The sequence below is a fragment of the Heterocephalus glaber genome, unplaced genomic scaffold (assembly GCF_053883595.1).
Source record: "Heterocephalus glaber isolate CG9 unplaced genomic scaffold, H.glaber_assembly_v1.0 deba00001761, whole genome shotgun sequence".
Taxonomy (NCBI): domain Eukaryota; kingdom Metazoa; phylum Chordata; class Mammalia; order Rodentia; family Bathyergidae; genus Heterocephalus; species Heterocephalus glaber.
In genome coordinates this window covers 193,065-209,650 of record NW_028258458.1, presented here as the reverse complement: position 1 = coordinate 209,650, position 16,586 = coordinate 193,065, and the positions used below count along the sequence as shown (strand labels likewise).

At 41.8% G+C, this 16,586-nt stretch overlaps 1 protein-coding gene across 6 annotated transcripts in view; it reads right to left on the bottom strand.

The window, feature by feature from the left end:
* LOC101706350 (uncharacterized) overlaps positions 1–2,898 on the bottom strand; it is a 30,877-nt gene extending 27,979 nt beyond the window's left edge. For 2 of the 6 annotated variants that reach the window (XM_021245201.2, XM_087201778.1), the window contains exons 1-2: positions 2,517–2,896; positions 2,149–2,221 (exon numbers count right to left, since the gene is read on the bottom strand). The gene's annotated coding sequence lies outside the window, so the exon portion shown is untranslated. Of the gene's footprint in view, positions 1–2,094; positions 2,222–2,516 lie in introns of all 6 variants that reach the window. The other 4 variants (XM_087201779.1, XM_021245203.2, XM_087201780.1 and 1 more) reach the window with 4 other exon arrangements.
* Between the last annotated feature and the right edge of the window lie 13,688 nt (positions 2,899–16,586).

Sequence of the window (16,586 nt, the reverse complement as noted above, 5' to 3'; positions counted from 1 at the left end):
CCTACCTGAGCATTTGAAGTAGCTGGGATTACATTTTACCTGGATTTACAAAATTTCAAAAGATAGCACTTAGTTTTCCTGTCAGTAATATGCTGAACAGTAGTATATTCATTTCTCAGTCACCACCACCACCCCAACCCCCAGAAAATGACTCCAGGGCCAAACGTGGGAGTAATCCTTGCTCCATTACAGCCAATATGTAAACTTGTTCCCTGCCCTACTAATTTCCTTTCAGAATGGACATTTTGGCCTTGACTTAATCATTACTCTTCTTAGCTTCATCATGCCCATATGAAGACATACTATCCTCCACTTTCCGATCCCCATCAATTTGTAATAACACATCTTTCCTTGGTTAGATCTCAGCTTCCTACATTTATTTACAAGCCCCTGAGAACAACTCTATGTTGAAACTTTGCAACATGCTTTAATCAACAACTCAGGCACTAATAGTTCACAATAAATACAAGAAATGGAGGAAACATTTAAACAGCAGAATATGAAGAGGCTGGAGGTGTAACTCAGTGATAAGGCGCTTACCTAGACCGAGCAAGACTCTGGGTTCAATCCCCAGCACTACGAAAAAAAAATTGAAGCAAAATATAAAAATGGGGGCCAGGGATTTGGCTCAGTGGTTTCACCACCTGCTGCACAAGCACAAGGACTGGAGTTCGATCCCCGGTACCCCCCCAAAAATATATATATATATAAATAAAAAATGGATGATTCTAAACAAAGAATAACTCTTCAAAAGGACAACACAGGACTGGGTACAGTTCAGTGGTAGAGCACTTAAGTAGCATGCTCAAAGGCTCTGTGTCGGGTCTCCAACACAGCCTCCCAATAAAGACAATATAAGGAGAAAGAATTGTTCTAAATTAAAGGACACTAAGACAAACAAGGGTAATACATGAAACTATTAAACCCAAAAGCATTATTTTGGAACAATGGAGAATTTTATTTTTTTTACATGTGGATATTAATATTTTCTAGGTTCAAGTAATAGTATTGTGGCTTTCTCATATTTTTTCTTTTCCCTTCTTTCCTTTCAGGTAAAAAAAGGAAACAGTCTTTCTAAATAGGGAAGGGTGGAGGGAGTGAAGGGAGCGCAGAAGAATGGGGAAAAAATAAGAACCAAGATACATCATGTAAAGGCACAAGAACCCAATGATGAATGTAACTGTATTATATCGCTTCTCTTTTGGCTAAGATCAAGTGGAATGTAACTGTATTGTATACCTAAAACGTACCAATAAACTTAATGGAGAAAAAAAAAGTATTGTAGCTTTTTTCTCCCTTTGTGAAGAGGCTTGGTCATGTTATCCAGTCTTGTCATCCTCCTGCCTCAGATGGCAGAGTTGCTGGGACCACAGGCCACATCAATCCCGCCGAGTTTGTATTGTGGCTTTAATAAGACAATGTATTTATAGAAGCTGGATCACCAAGCATTTAAAACACAAGTATCCGTTAGGTGTGGTGGTCCATGCCTGAATCCCAGCACATTTGGAGGCTGAGGCAGTAAGATCAATTTGGAGCCCAGTCTAAGGCAATTTAGGGAGATCTCGTCTCAAAATAAAAAGTTTAAAAGGGCTCTGGATTTAGCTTAGTGTGAAGGCCTGGGTTCAATTCCCAGTACGGCAAAAAAGAGAGAGAAAAAAAAGAGAACTGCAAGCAAGTATTACTTCTGCAATTTGCAAGTTGCATTTTATCAAATAGTTCACCATGGGCTGGGAATGTAGCTCGATGGCAGAGCTTAATACATGAGATACATGGGTTCGTTTTCCAGCACAGGTGGGGGAAAAAAAAGCCCCGGCAAAAGTATTTTATTTTTCTGGGAAAAAACAAAGGATAAGTCCAAATGTAGTTATTAGTGTAAGAAAACCTCCTTTTTCCTCCCTAGCGGCCTTGTTCTGAAGCTCCGTGGGGAAGCTGGGTCCTCTTTGTCCCTTAGTAACGTGATATGCATTCTGCATAAGCTACGTGAACTCTGAAAACCCTGGCCATTTAGGAAAACAGCTTTTCTTTTCTAAATGTCACGTTTCAAAAAGTAAACACAGGTCAGGTCACGCAAAGAAAGTCAAATAAAGAACATACGTCTGTCTCCAGAAACCAAGTCGCTTTCTCGAGCCAAGTCCCCGCAGTGCTCACCAGAACGGGCCGGAATCGCCGGGTCGGAGGCGGACGCACGCTCGGCCGGACGCCAGCGGCGGAACTTCGCTTCCTATCGGCAAAAATTTCAAAAAGATTACTTTAGAGGCTTTCGAGGAGCCAAGCACTATGTTCGAAAAGACCCTAAAGAAACGCCCTTAAGAATGACTCCCAAACGACCCGGTGCGGGACCTTGGCGGCGACTGCCCAGCGGCGTCAGGGAGCGGCGGCCCAGAGGGCGCACGGCCGCAGCAGACCCGAACGGAGCGCGCCCGGCCTCTCCGAAGTGGCTGCGCGGCGACCTCGGCCACACTCGGACTCCCACCGCCCCCTTCCGCCGCCCGCGCAGCCCCCTTATCCCGCCTCACCGAAGCCGTTTTAGTTCAACCGCCACTAAGAGAAAAAAAGAACTTGACCGCGCGGAGCCAGACCGGAAAAGACAGAGAAGAGGTGCTGACGTCACTTCCGCTTCCGAACTCTGGACCGGCAGTGCCCGGTGCAGGGTGGGGTCGGCTCTGGTGGGTTCGTTTATGTCGAGCAGTTATAGTTAGCTCTCAAATGGATGCGGTTGCGACCTGGGTTCAACTCTGAGCAGAATGTGGAGGGAAGAACAGGTCCAGAGGCCACAGTTAGGGTAGACCCTGGCCTCGGAGCTGGACCGCAGCCCCAGGCCAGGGAAGAGTTAGAGGTGGGACCCGGACCCCGGGCGGTTTCCCGTGCGAAAAAACCGGAAGGCGAATGTGGAGGTGGGGACTACGGCGGAAGGCCCTCAAAGGCTGTCCTGCCTCTACCCATGTTCCTACAGCTGCTCAGTATTTCTCCCCTGCTGATAAGCCTGTCAACCCATTAAATGGCCTATCTCTTTATCATTCAATCATTGTTTTTTAGAGACAGCCTTGCTACGTAAACCAAGCTGGGCTAATTCGAGGTGATGCTCCTGCTTTAGCCTTCCAGTTGCTGAAATGACAGGTGTGTCCTTTTGACTACCCCACTCCCAGGTACTAGGTTCGGAGTCCTGGGGACGCTCTACCACTGAGCAACACTCCTCTCCTTTTATTGAGAAAGGGTCTCTAAATCTGGCGTAGAATTCAAGATTCTTCTGCCGCAAGTAGATAAGATCACAGGCTTAATCCAGTCTTTAGACTGCTTTTTGCTTTTTTTTTTGGTACTGGGGATCGAACTCAGGACCTCACACACGCTTGCCACGAAGGCGCTGTGCCACTGAGCCACATCCCTGGCCCCCTTTTTTTTTTTTTTTTTTTTTGAGACAGAGTCTCACTATGTACTCCAGGCTGACCTGGAACTTGCTATATATCCCAGCCCGACTGGTCTTGAACTTGTGATCATCCTGCTTCAGCCTCTGGAGTGCTAGGATTACTGGCATGCACCACCATGTTGAGCCCATGCTAAAACTCTTAATACACAGTTGATTTCCTGTTTCCAATTTACTTATACTACTTGCAAAACTTGAAAGCTTTTTTGTTCTTCAAATATGTATTTCTCTTGACTTGACAGGTCTTACCATAAATTCAGGGCCTTTCATATTACATTGTGAAATAGCACTGATACCAGGCAGTCTTCATATATTCAACACTAGTCCTAAAGTTACTCCCTTAATCATTTTTGCTGCGATTTTCAGTGGGTGGCCTTTGTGGAATTAGTAAAGTTATTTACAACACTGGTTTGCCAACATTTTGTCAACATTTGTACATGTACATCATCAATGCATTTTATGAATCTATTGAACTGATGAATACCAGCAAATCTTCATATTTTGCTTCAAATTTTTTGGTACTGGGTGTTGAACCCAGGGAGTGCTGAGCTACATCCTTAGCCTTTTAGTGGTTTTTTTGTTTGTCTGTTTGTTTGCTTTGAGACAGGGTCTAGCCAAATTGCTCAGGCTGGCCTTGAACTTCCAACCCTCCTGCCTCAGCCTCATGAGTATCTGGGAAATCCTGTCACTTAAAATAATGTGGATGAACCTAGAAGACATTGTGCTAGGTGAAATAAGCCAAAGAAAGGCAAAACTGCACTATCTCACTTATAAGTGGCATCTAAAAACTGAACTCATAGAAGCAAAGAAGAAAATAGTGGCTGGTTGTTGAGGAGGGGAAGGGAGATATTGGTCAAAGGGGGGTGCTGCAAGCCTGTAATCCCAGCACTTTGACAGGCTAAGGCAGGAGAATCCCAAATTCAACCCTAGAAAACCTAGAGACACCCTGTCTCAAAATTAAAAATTAAAAACAGGCAGGGAGGTAACTCAGTGCAAAGGCCCTTGCTTCAATCTTTAGTACTACAAAAAAAAAGTTACAAACAAAGTCTGTCTTGGTCACTTTTTCATTGCTGGGACAAAATACCTGACACCCACAACTTAAAGGAATATAGACTTATTTTGGCTCACAGTTTTAGAAGTTTCAGTCCATGGGTGACAGGATCAAATGTATAACCTGCAGGGTGGAAGGAACTGTCCAGGAGAAAAGCTGCTCATAGGAGAGCAACCAGGAAGGGTACCCTCCCAGGCCACACCCCCAGCGGCCCACCTCTAACCAGGCCCCACCTCCTAAATTGGCTAAAAATTCATCCTGGGCTAATCCACTGATGATTATAGCACCCTCATGATTTAATCGCCTACCAAACACATGATACTTGAGGGATACCCCAGAGCTAAACCACAACAAAGCTCTAAGGTGAATAAGTATTTAAGAAAATGTCTAGTATGGTGACTAGAGTTAATATACTATATACTTGAAATTTGTTAAAAGAGTAGATAGTGTTTCATGACACCAAAAAACAAAAGGTAAGTATGTGAGATAATGGTAATTAATTTCATTGTAGCAATAACATATACATATCGTACATCATGCTGTATACCCTAAATATATACAATTTGTATTGTCAACTGTACCTCAATAAACATAGGTAAAACAAAACTATAATAAAATTAGATACTTACAAATGAAAAGTCATAAAAATGCTAATTAATAAAATCATGTTGGCAATTCAATTTTAGCAAGAATAGTCAAGGACCTCAAATGGTTATACAATAGGAAAAACCCTAAGTCTCCAAAGTGAAGCATTGATTTAACATGATAAAGCAATTATAAAACAAACTAAAAAGTAACATCACCAACAAAAAACCACCACTATAGTGGAGGTAAAAATAAAATAGAATATTTTATGGAGTGAATTTTGTTCCTGCTGCATTCCCACTTTGGAGCCCTAACACCCTGTGATCATTGTATTTGTAAATGAACTTTGTAGAGGTAATAAGGGTTAGATGAAATTGTGAGGTCTGACTTTCACGATTAGTGCCTTGTAAAGAACACATGGTGCTGGGTGTGGTGGTATAAGGCTATAATCCCAGCACTCTAGGAGGTTGAGGCAGGAGGATCACAAATTCAAGCCCAGCCTGGGCAACTCAGTGACTTAGCAAGACGCTGTCTCAAAATAAAAAAAAGGGCTGAGGATGTAGCTCAGTAAGAATGTCCTGGGTTCAATCCCTAGTACTGAAGGGAAAAAAGGGACAACAGACAGAAGCACTGGCAAGGGCTGGGGATTTAGCTCAGTGGTTCCACCACCTGCCTTGCAAGTGCAAGGACCTGAGTTCGATCCCCAGTACCAAAAAAAAAAGTGCTGGCAAGCAGCTCAGTGGTAGACCACACTTGCCTAGCACACTCAAGGGCCTGGGTTCCAAGCACAGCACTGAAAAAACACATAAGCAAGGCGGGAGATTTAGCTCAGTGGTGCCAATCCCTGCCTCTCAAGTGCAAGGTCCTGAGTTCGATCCCTGGTACCAAAAACAAAAAACAGATAAGCAAACAAAGAAAAACAAAAATCTATTGCACAATTTCAGTTTCCACAATACTGAGAAAATAAATTTATTTAAGGCAAACAATCTGTGGTAATTTGCTAAGGTATAACCACCTAACTGCCATAAGTTACAAAATAGAAATGCACTATACTAATCAAGCCCAATTTTTCTTTTTCTTTTTTTCTGCAGTGCTGGGGACCAGGGCCTCATGCATGCCAGGCAAGCAGGGTATCACTAAGCTACACCCCCAGCCCTAAACCCAATTTCTTTGTAATGAATTTTTAAAAACTTAATACATTCTTACAAGTATAATTACATATTTTTAAGTCTTGCTTACTTTTGTTATTGTTGTTGTTTGAGACAGCTTCTGTCTATGTAGTTCAGAACCACATGGCCTTGAACTCACAACAATCCTCCTGGTTGAACCTCCTGAGTGTTGGGATTACTGGCATGTGCCACCATGCTCAGCTAGTAGATTTTTTTTTTTTTGGTACTGGGGATTGAACTTGGAATCTTGTGCTTTCAAGGCAGGCGGCAGAACCACTGAGCTAAATCCCTGGCCCACTAATAGATTCTTAAATCATCCAAGACAAAGCCTCCCCTAACTGATGAAAAGAAGAGAAAAAAGACTGAATCATGTGAAATCTGTGACAGCCAGATCAGTGATTAGTAAAGACGAAAAAATGCCATTTAGGACTAGTAAGGAAAGTATGGCACTTTTACTGCTTCTGCACTTTTACTACTGTACAGGTACAGTATTATTTCTTCAGGAAAGCCCTGAATATGTAAAAATTGTAACTTGTAACAGTATTTAGTAATACTTTAACAAAATTCAGTACACAGTGGCTAGGACGGTAGCTCAGTGGTAGAGCACTTGCCTAGCACATGTAAGGCCCTGGGTTTATTTGTCAGCATCACACACACACACACACACACACACACACACACACACACAAAATCAGTATACAAAGTTGAGCTGGGCATGATGGTGCACATCTGTAACCCAACACTGTGGGAGGCTGAAGCAGGAGGATCACAAGTTCAAGTCAAAGACTTAGGGCAGCTCAGAAACTTAACCCTAGTCTCAAAAAAAAATGAAAAAGGCCTGGAGATGTAGTTCAGTGTGAAGAGGCTGGGTTTAATCTTCAACACTGGAAGAAAAAAAAAAAAGATCAACTCAGTTTTACATATTAACAGTCAGATATCAGCAGGGCAAGTCTGGACCATAAGACTGAGGGTCATTTGTTGTTGTTATCAGAAGCCCAAGCCCAGATGCAAGCAGCCTGCAGTACTGACTTCTCTGATTCGAAAATGTGCAGCCTCAGGCATCTCTGAGCAAATTCCTCAGAAGAACTACAGGCCTTGTTTCAATCGGGATGGCATCCAAGGCCAGGCAGACTCAGTGGAACCCACACAAAGCAGTTAAAACCACCCTCACCATCTACTGTGTGGTTGCCAACAATTAAAGATGGCAATTGATAAGTAGCAACACTCATAACTAGGAGAGAAACAATGACTCACTGCTCTCCACCAACACGCTTGGATTAACATTAATTACACAGCTTTGGTTAAGCACCACCAAGTCATCAAGCAGCTGCAGCCCTGATCATCAACCATGACATCATCCAAGATGCTCAAGCATCAAAAGTATATAAAGTTAAAGCCAGGTGGCGCACACCTGTAATCCCAGCACTCTGAAGGCTGAGGTAGGAGGATATGACTTCATGACCAACATGGGCTACATATTAAGACTTTATTTAGAGACACAGTCTCACTATGTAGTTCATTCTGGCCTTGAACTCACTGTGCAGCCCACGTTGGTCTCAAACTCATAATGATCTCCCTCCTCAGATGGGATTATAGCTGTGCACCACCATGCCCAGATGATCCTGTTTTATAGTTGGGGGTGGAGGGGCATGCTTGTAATTCCAACTCGCTGGGAAGCTGAAGCAGGAAGATCACATGTTTGAGCCTAATCTGGTCAAGTTATCAGTAGCAAAAACCTGTCTCAAAATAGCAAATGAAAAAAGGGCTAGGGATGTAGCACAAGAGGAGGCCCTGGGTTCAATCCCCAGTACCACACACACACACACACACACACACACACACAAACACACAATGAGTATTATTTCTCTTCACTAAAAAGTCTCCTATCTACATATGTTTATATTTATATACAGAGATAGCACAACCTAGACACTTAGAATAGAATCCTAACTTTGTTGTTGTTGCTTTGAGACAAGGTCTCACTATGTACTTCAGACTGGTCTTGAACTCACTGTGTAGCCCAGGCTGGCCTCAAACTCACAACGATCCTCCTGCCTCGGCCTCCTGTGTGCTGGAATTACAGGTGTGCACCATGCCCGGCTCCTAACTTTCTACCCAAATGCAATATGTCAAATATAAAGGACATCAGAGACAAAGACAAAAATCTCAAATGGAACATTACTGAAGAAAAGGACTAAGAGGGCCTTCTGGAACAACTTTCACGTAGTAGTCAAGGAATATGCTACAGTAGCCAGGTGTGTGAAGCAGGAGGATTTTGAGGCCCTGTCAAAATAATCAAATGCTTGAATGCCAGAGACTAGTATTTTCTTCCGTGAACAATTCACAAGGTTTCTCTGGAAGACATTTTTTTTTTCTTTTTTCAGTACTGGGGATTGAATCAAGGCCTTGAGTATGCTAGGAAAGAGCACTATGCTGAGCTACACCCCCAGCTTTCAATTTAGAGACTTTTTTTCCAGACAGGGCCTTGCTCTATAGTTTAGGTGTCACTGTAAACTCATGGTAATCCTCCTACTGATACAGGGGAAAATAAAACTCCCAACCTGCTTGATGTCAGATACCCCAAATTCATGTCCCCTGAAATTGAAGAATGAATTCTACAAGACAAAGGAGGTTAAGAGTAGGAAACATGGGCCAGAGATTTAGCTCAGTGGTTTTGCCGCCTGCTGCGCAAGCACAAGGACCCAAGTTCCATCCCTGGTACCAAAAAAAAAAAAAAAAAAAAAAAAAAAAAGAGTAGGAAATGTTTACTGGGGAATAGGAATTGCTACTGAGAGACAGGAAGGGACCCAGAAGTGGGTTGGCACAGAGGCCCTTTGTCAGGGGTGATTTATATAGCAAAGTCATAATGTGCGTACAACATCCATCAAACTACCATCAACCTATAAGATTACAAATATAGCTGTTTAGCTAATATTGGTCCAATAAGGAAGTAGGTCATGTAACAAGGGTACATGGAAAGAACAAAGGCATTTTGGGAAGGGATGGGTCCAGATGCTGTGGTCACCCACTTGGGTGACTGAGATCTACCTGGACTTCCTGGACCAGGTGATACACATTATAGTATAATTCCAAGTTACTGCTTATCCTTTAGGGGAGGCATGTAGGCCGGGCCATTGCATCTTTATCTCAAGGCCTGGTGTTCCTCAGAAGACTCCAACTCTTATGTCTTTACTTTTTCTGCTGACTTCCTTGACAGTCCAGCCCAGTCCCTTTCTGACTGTATATTAATTTCTTTTTTTAAGCAAAACCTTTCTTGGTACATTTGAAATATATGTAATGATAACATTCATCATAGGGAATTTGTTTTAATTAAGTTTATTGGTATATTTTAGATATACCAATTCCCTATTTCCTATTCTTCATAGGGAATTTGTACCTGCACATGATATATCTTGATTCTTTTTTTCCCATTCCTTTCCACTCCCTTCAACCCCTCTTCCCTTCCTTATTTATGTAAGGTTTGTTTCCATTTTTTCCTTCTATTCCCTTTTTTCTTTCTCCCTTCCTTCCTTCCCTCCTCCCCATTCCCCTTCTCATTTGAACATTTTCTTCCCATTTCCCAATATATATAATATATTTTGGTGCTTATTTCCACTTTCAGTTTCTCTTCCTCTTCCTTCCTTCCTTCCTCTTCCTTCCTTCTTCTCCCCTTCCCCTCCCCTCCCCTTCCCTTCCCTGTCCTTCTATACCAGAATCAAGGTGCTGTGCCACTGAACTACATTCCTGGCCTTCCACTTTCAGTTTCTCACAATGAAGTATTTAAACATGTGTGTTTGATTATTCTCATTCAACAGTATGGTATCAAGGTGCATCCATCTAGCTAGAAATGTTTCAAGCTTATCTTTCTTTATAGCATAATACCATTCCATTGTATTTTTTAAAACCCACATCTTCTTTACCTATTCATTGTTTGATGGGCATTTGGGCTCTTTCTAAGATTTAGCTGTTACACACTGTGCCACTATAAACATGGGTGTGCATTTATCACTGTGGTATGATGCTTTTAATTCTTTTGGGAAGATACCAAGAAGGGGAATAGCTGGGTTGAATGGAACCTCTAGTTTTGTGGGGGGGGGGGTTGTTTTGTTACCAGGGATCGAACTCGGATCCTTGTGCTTGTGAGGCTGGTGGCAGAACCACTGAGCTAAATCCCCAGCCCATAGTTTTAGTTTTTTGAGGAATGTTCACACTGATTTCCACAGTGGTCACACCAGTTTACACTCCCACCAACAGTCCCACCACACCCCTGCCAGCATTTGTTATTGATTTCTTGATAATAGCCTTTCTTTCTGGACTGAGATGGAATCTCAGCATCATTTTAATTTGCATTTCTTGAATGAGCAGTGATAGTGAACATTTTTTCATATATTCATTTGCCATTTCTACTTCATCATCTGAGAAGTGTCTGTTCATTTCAAATGCCCATTTTTGATGTTGTTTTGTTTTGTTGGTTTTTTTGAGGCAGGGTCTTGCTTTGTAGTTCAGGCTGGCCCTGAACTCACTATGTACGCCAGGCTAGCCTCAAACTCATGGCAATCCTCCTGCCTCAGCCTCCAGAGTGCTGGGATTACAGGCATGCACCACCTAGCCCTAAAATGCCTATTTTTTTGAGTGAGTCTTTAAATTGAAGGGGTCTGATTTTTTGAGTTTTTTATATATTCTAGATATTAGTCCTTTGTCTGAGGAACAGCTGGCAAAATTTTTTCCCACACTGCATTGTCTCTTCACTGGTGTTTTCTTTTGCTGTACAAAAGTTTTTTAATAATTTGAGATCCCAGTTGTTGATTCTCTGTGATATTTTCTGTGCAATTGGGTTTTTTTTCATAGTCTTTGCATACACCAATGTCTGCAAGAGTTCTACCTATTCTCTCTTCCAAAAGATTTAGTGTTTCTGTTTTAATATTTAGATCTTTGATCCATTTTGATTTTAGATTTTAGTTTAGTGCATGGTGAGAGACATGGGTTTAGTTTTAGTCTAAAAAAATCCACATCTAGACATATAATAGTCAAGATCCCAGAAACCCAACAGAAAAACAAAATCCTACAAGCAGTTAGAGAAAAGAAACAAATCACCTACAAAGGAAAGCCCATCAGAATCACAACAGACTTCTCAACACAAACCCTCAAGTCAAGGAGAGCATGGAGTGAAGTATTTCAAGCCCTAAAAGAAAATAACTTCCAACCTAGACTCTTGTATCCTGCAAAATTATCCTTCAAAATAGATGGAGAAATTACATGCTTAGTGGATTCATTCTGTTGGGGTTCATGGAATTGCAGTCCTTGTTGTCTTCTTCTAGAATGTCCTTCAGAACATTTTGGAATGCTGGCTTGGTGGTCATGAATTTCTCCAGGTTTTCTTTGTCATGGAGGTATCTTATTTCTCTATCAATTTTGAAAGATAGTTTTGTGGGATACATCCATCTGGATTGGAGGTTGTTTTCTTTTAGGGCTTGAGATACTTCATTCCAAGCTTTCATTGACTTAAAGGTTTGTTTTGAGAAGTCTTCTGTGATTCTGATGGGCTTTCTTTTATGGGTGATTTGTTTCTTTTCTCTAACAGCTTTTAATATTTTGTTCTTGTGTTGAATTTCTAGAATCTTGACTATTATATGCCTTGGTGTAGATTTTTTATCATGGCTAATTGGAGTTCTATATGCCTCATTTATCTGTATGTCAAATTCTTTTTCCCTGCTTGGGAAATTTTCTGCCATTACTTCTGTGAATAGGTTTTTTATGTCATTTGTGCTATTTCCTGCTTTGTCATTGACTCTGATCAATCTTATGTTATTATTCTTTGCATCGTCTAGCAGCTGTTGGATTGATTTTTCATGGCCCCTTGATATTTTTGAGATCTTTCCTTTCATGATCACTAACCATGCTCCTGTCTTATATATCTGATATACTGTCCTCATGTTGTCTCATTCTGCTGTGTATACTTTCAATGTAATTTTTAACTTCCTGGATATCTGTTTGAATCTGTTTCATGGATTCCATTTTCCTATGTTGTGCATTCGTGGTTTCCATCATTTTTCTCAGCTCCCTATTTTTTTTTTAAATCTGCATCTGCTCTAGAATCACTAACCATGTCTTTCATTATGGTCATCATCTCTGTAGTTATTTGAGAAACTAGTTCTGATTTTATTTTTTCTAGAGCCTCATTCATCTGGTTGGTTACTTCCACTATTACCACTTCAGAGAGTCCAGGTAGGTGTGTTCCACCTCATTGCTCCCTGGGTTTGCCTTTGGTGACCTGGAAGTTTGGGTTGGAATCTTGCTTAAGTGTCCTCTCATCTTTTTTTAGTTTAATTCCTGAGTTGATGCTCAAAAATTACATGTGTCAATTACCTTTATTGCTAGTATTGCTAGTATTGCTAGAACCCTTAGGAAATAATGACTTCTCAGAGATGTCTTGCAGGTATAGATAGCTTTTGGGTTTTGAGTCTGTTCCAAGATCCTACCTCTTCAATTTATTGGGGATGAGAAGTTGCTGCCTATTTGACCTAGCCCTTGGTTCTTTGGAACTGGCACATATAGTATTATTTATAACCCTTAAGCAATCTCAGTCTTGGCGTACTAGGAAGAAGAACTTGTTAGAATAATTATGTCACCTTGGCTAAAGTAGTACAATCAGCAATAATAATAGCATCAAACACAGCCTAGAAAATGACAGACAGTGGTAACTATTGATTTGCCACTTTTAACTGTATGACTAGATTTTTGGTTATATAACAAAATCTAAAACAAACCAGAAAACTGTATGCAGTAAATATGCCCTCAATATGGTGATTTTACCTTCAGGGGGAAAAAATTTAAAAGGAGTTAGGGGAAAAAAATAGAGAAATAGAAGAGGATGAGATTAGAAGCAAGGCTGGAGGACAAAGGAAGATTATGCAAACTTTGGGGAACTGGTGAAGAAGAGAGGCAGGTAAGAGAGAAGGAAGAAATAAAAACAAGAATAGAACAGAAGAATAACAACAAAACTAGAAACAATGTTTATATTTATAGAAAGACAATCAAGAAAAAACAAAACAAAAACAAGAAAAGGGAAAAAAAAAAAGAAAAAATTTCCACTTCAAGATGTGTCTCTGCTGTCACTGGTAGACAAACTGGGAACAGAGCCCAGATCCATGTTGATTAATCCCAACAAGTCAGCCATAGGGTGGTGCATATTCCCAGCAAGCCTGCCCTTTAATTCTGAAGCTCAGGCTGGTTTCTGGCTGTGAGGCTGGAACCTGATTTGTTCAGCTTGCAACACTCCATGCGTCTCCTGCCAACTTCAAGTTGGCTCCCTGCCATTTTGAACTTGGCTCCTTCACCTTCTGCCCACTTGAACTCAGTTCTACCTCACCCTGATGGAGCCAGCCTGCAGCTGCTCTGAGTTCTGGGCTCAATTGGCCCCTCTCTAAGATGACTATTGGCCAATTACCTGTCCTGGAGGTACATATGAACCCAAATACTGATCAGCCCCTGCAGTCTGCTTCATCCACTGCTCGGTTTCACTGGTACATTTCTCTGTGGAGGCCTCTGAGGTTGCCAGTAGTCATCATGAGTCTGCAGGTTTGAGTTGCCCTTCCCACACAGTGAAGGCTCAGGAGAAAACACCACTTGCCACCTCCTTCTTCTTTATTGCAATCTCTCTCCTCACTCTCCTTGTGGTCTTCAATTCTTGCTTCAGATCCTTGCTGGATCCCAGGGACCCACTTCCCTCTTTCTCTTTCTCATATTGCTATATACCACTGTCTGGACAAATCTCAGAGAGGCTGTTTCTCTGTTGTTCACCACTCCACCATCTTCCTGGAAGTCCTGTATATTAATTTCTATCTAACTCAGCTGCCTATAATACTGCCTCACCCTCCCTGGTGCTGGGATTACAGCCATATATCACCACGCCCAGCTTTTGGGAGTCTTGAAGAGGGACACACAGTGGATAATAACATCCTCCAGCTGAGCCCTTAGAGTGTTTCACAACTCATTTCCTCCCAAGACAGTAGGCCTGAGCAGGATCTCAGACTGGTCAGTCCCAGGACTAGTGGCCCCAGTGAATGAAAACAGGGTGACAAGTATCTCCAAGGAGGCCTACAGCAACTCAGCCAAACCTGTCCCTTGGCGTCCCCTACCCACCTCCAGGATCCACAAGCACAGTGGCAGAGTCACACCACAAATGATGTCAACAAATAGCTGATGTCACTTCTGCTTCCTGACTTTGCCAGAATGTACCTTAAACATCAGCCATGTTCTGCCTGTCAGGTACGGAAATTCTAATATTCTCCAGGGAGGTGTGACTGGGAGCCTGCTGGCTCAGAGATAGACAGGAGGCAAGAACAAGTCCAGACAGAGCCTAGGATGAAGTTCGAGTTAGGCCTGTGGGTGGGACCATTTCCTGGGCAGAGCTGGAGCTGGGACCATGCCCACATGCAGTGTGGACCAGGAGGGCAGGGTGGAACTTGCCCCGAAGGATGCTGGGGAAAGTTGCTCCGCCCAACTCTGTGTTCCTGGAGTCTTCCTTTTTTTTTTTTTTGTACCAGGGATTGAACTCGGGACCTTGCCCTTGCCAGGCAGGCAGAACCACTGAGCTAAATCCTCTGCCCTAGTTTTCCTTTTTGATCTGGTTGCCTGCCAGTGTCAGTCCAGTCTGTCAGCTGTTTATTTCACCCTATTTCTTTTATTTATCTGGACACTCTACTAAACCCTAATAGTTGGTTCTTTGTGTGTCCATCGTACTGATTCTTTCTGTAAATTTAACGAGTTTTTTCTTCAAAATGTTTTTCTGTGGCTCAGTGGTACAGCACTGGCCTACCATTTGCCAAGAACCTAGGTCGGCTATTCTCAGCACCAAAAAAAGAAAATAGGTTTGATTTATTGGATTTTATCATAAATTCAGCACCCCTCAATCCTCTTTTCTTCTTCTTCTTCCTGGTACTGGGGATTGAGCCCAGGGTCTTTGCACTGAGGTACATTTTTGCTTTCTTTTTAATTTTGAGACAGGGTATTACTAAATTGCTAATCAGCGAATCACCAGACTCAAGTTTAATATCCTCCTGCTTCAGCCTCCCAATGAAGTGAGTTTACAGGCCTGCAGCACTGTGCCTGGGTACTATTGATTTGATTTAATTTATCTGAACACCATACTGAACTCTAATGGTTGATTCCGTTGCATTTTCAATGCAATCATATTTATTGTAAATCTTTTTTAAAAAACATGTATTTCTGTTCTTATTCTTGTGCTCTTACTACATGACCTGGGACCACCTATATGACATTTCAAAATAGCAGCAGTGTACTGGGTATTCTCCAAGGGTTATTCAGAAATGTAACATAATCCCAATAAATGCTGAAAGATTTTTATGGAGTTAGGTGTGTGATACCAAAGTTGATATTAAAAATCTGATAATAACCAAGAAAACACTGAAAAATGAAAGTGATGATGGTCTATAGATACTAAAAACATAAACATACTGTTGGCCAATGGCTACAATCCCAGCTACTCTGGAGGTTGAGGCAGGGGGATGGCAAGTTCTCGGCCCATCTGGGCAAGTTAGCAAGACACTATTCTCAGAACTAAAAATAAATAAGTAAATAGGGCTGGGGATATATCTCAGTGCAAAGATCCAAGATCTCGGTTCCATCTCTAGTATCACAATGAATAAGTAAATACCTATAAATAAAAATAATAAAAACATACTATAAAGCCTCTGTGATTAAAACTGTGTGGTACTGACACAAAGGAAATAGACAAGTTTAATATCTAGAAATAGACCCAAGAACACTTGGCAATTTCATTTTGGTTTTGGTTTTTTTCTTCTTTTTTTGAGACAGGGTCTTACTCTGTAGCCCAGGCTGGCCTCAAACTCATGGTGACCCTCCTACCTCAGCCTCTGAGATGCTGGGATTACAGGCGTGTGCTACCACTCCCAGCTAACATGGAAATTTAGTTCATAAACATATAGTATTTCAGAGGCACAAATACACTGTACAGATTATAATGAAAAGTGCTAAGAGAATTGCTTAACCATCTAGGAAAAGTTGAAATTAAATCTATACCTTATACCATATACAACAATAAACTCCAAATGGATCAGATATAAAAACTGAAAAGAAACAAACCTGTGTGTAGTGTGTCCAAGTGATTCATTGTCTGAGTAAGGAAAGCACACGTAGCTTGAGATGTCCTCACCCCTGGACTTGGGATCAGGACTCAGAGAGGGAGGAGGGGATCAGAGCTGTCAGAGCAGGGAGATTGGTGGGGTTTACCTCACTGGCTGAATGATTTTGTTCAGCAGCCTGCCAGGGAGTTTCTGGGTCAGAAAGCTCTGAAGAGCAGTGGGCACTTTGGTGTCTT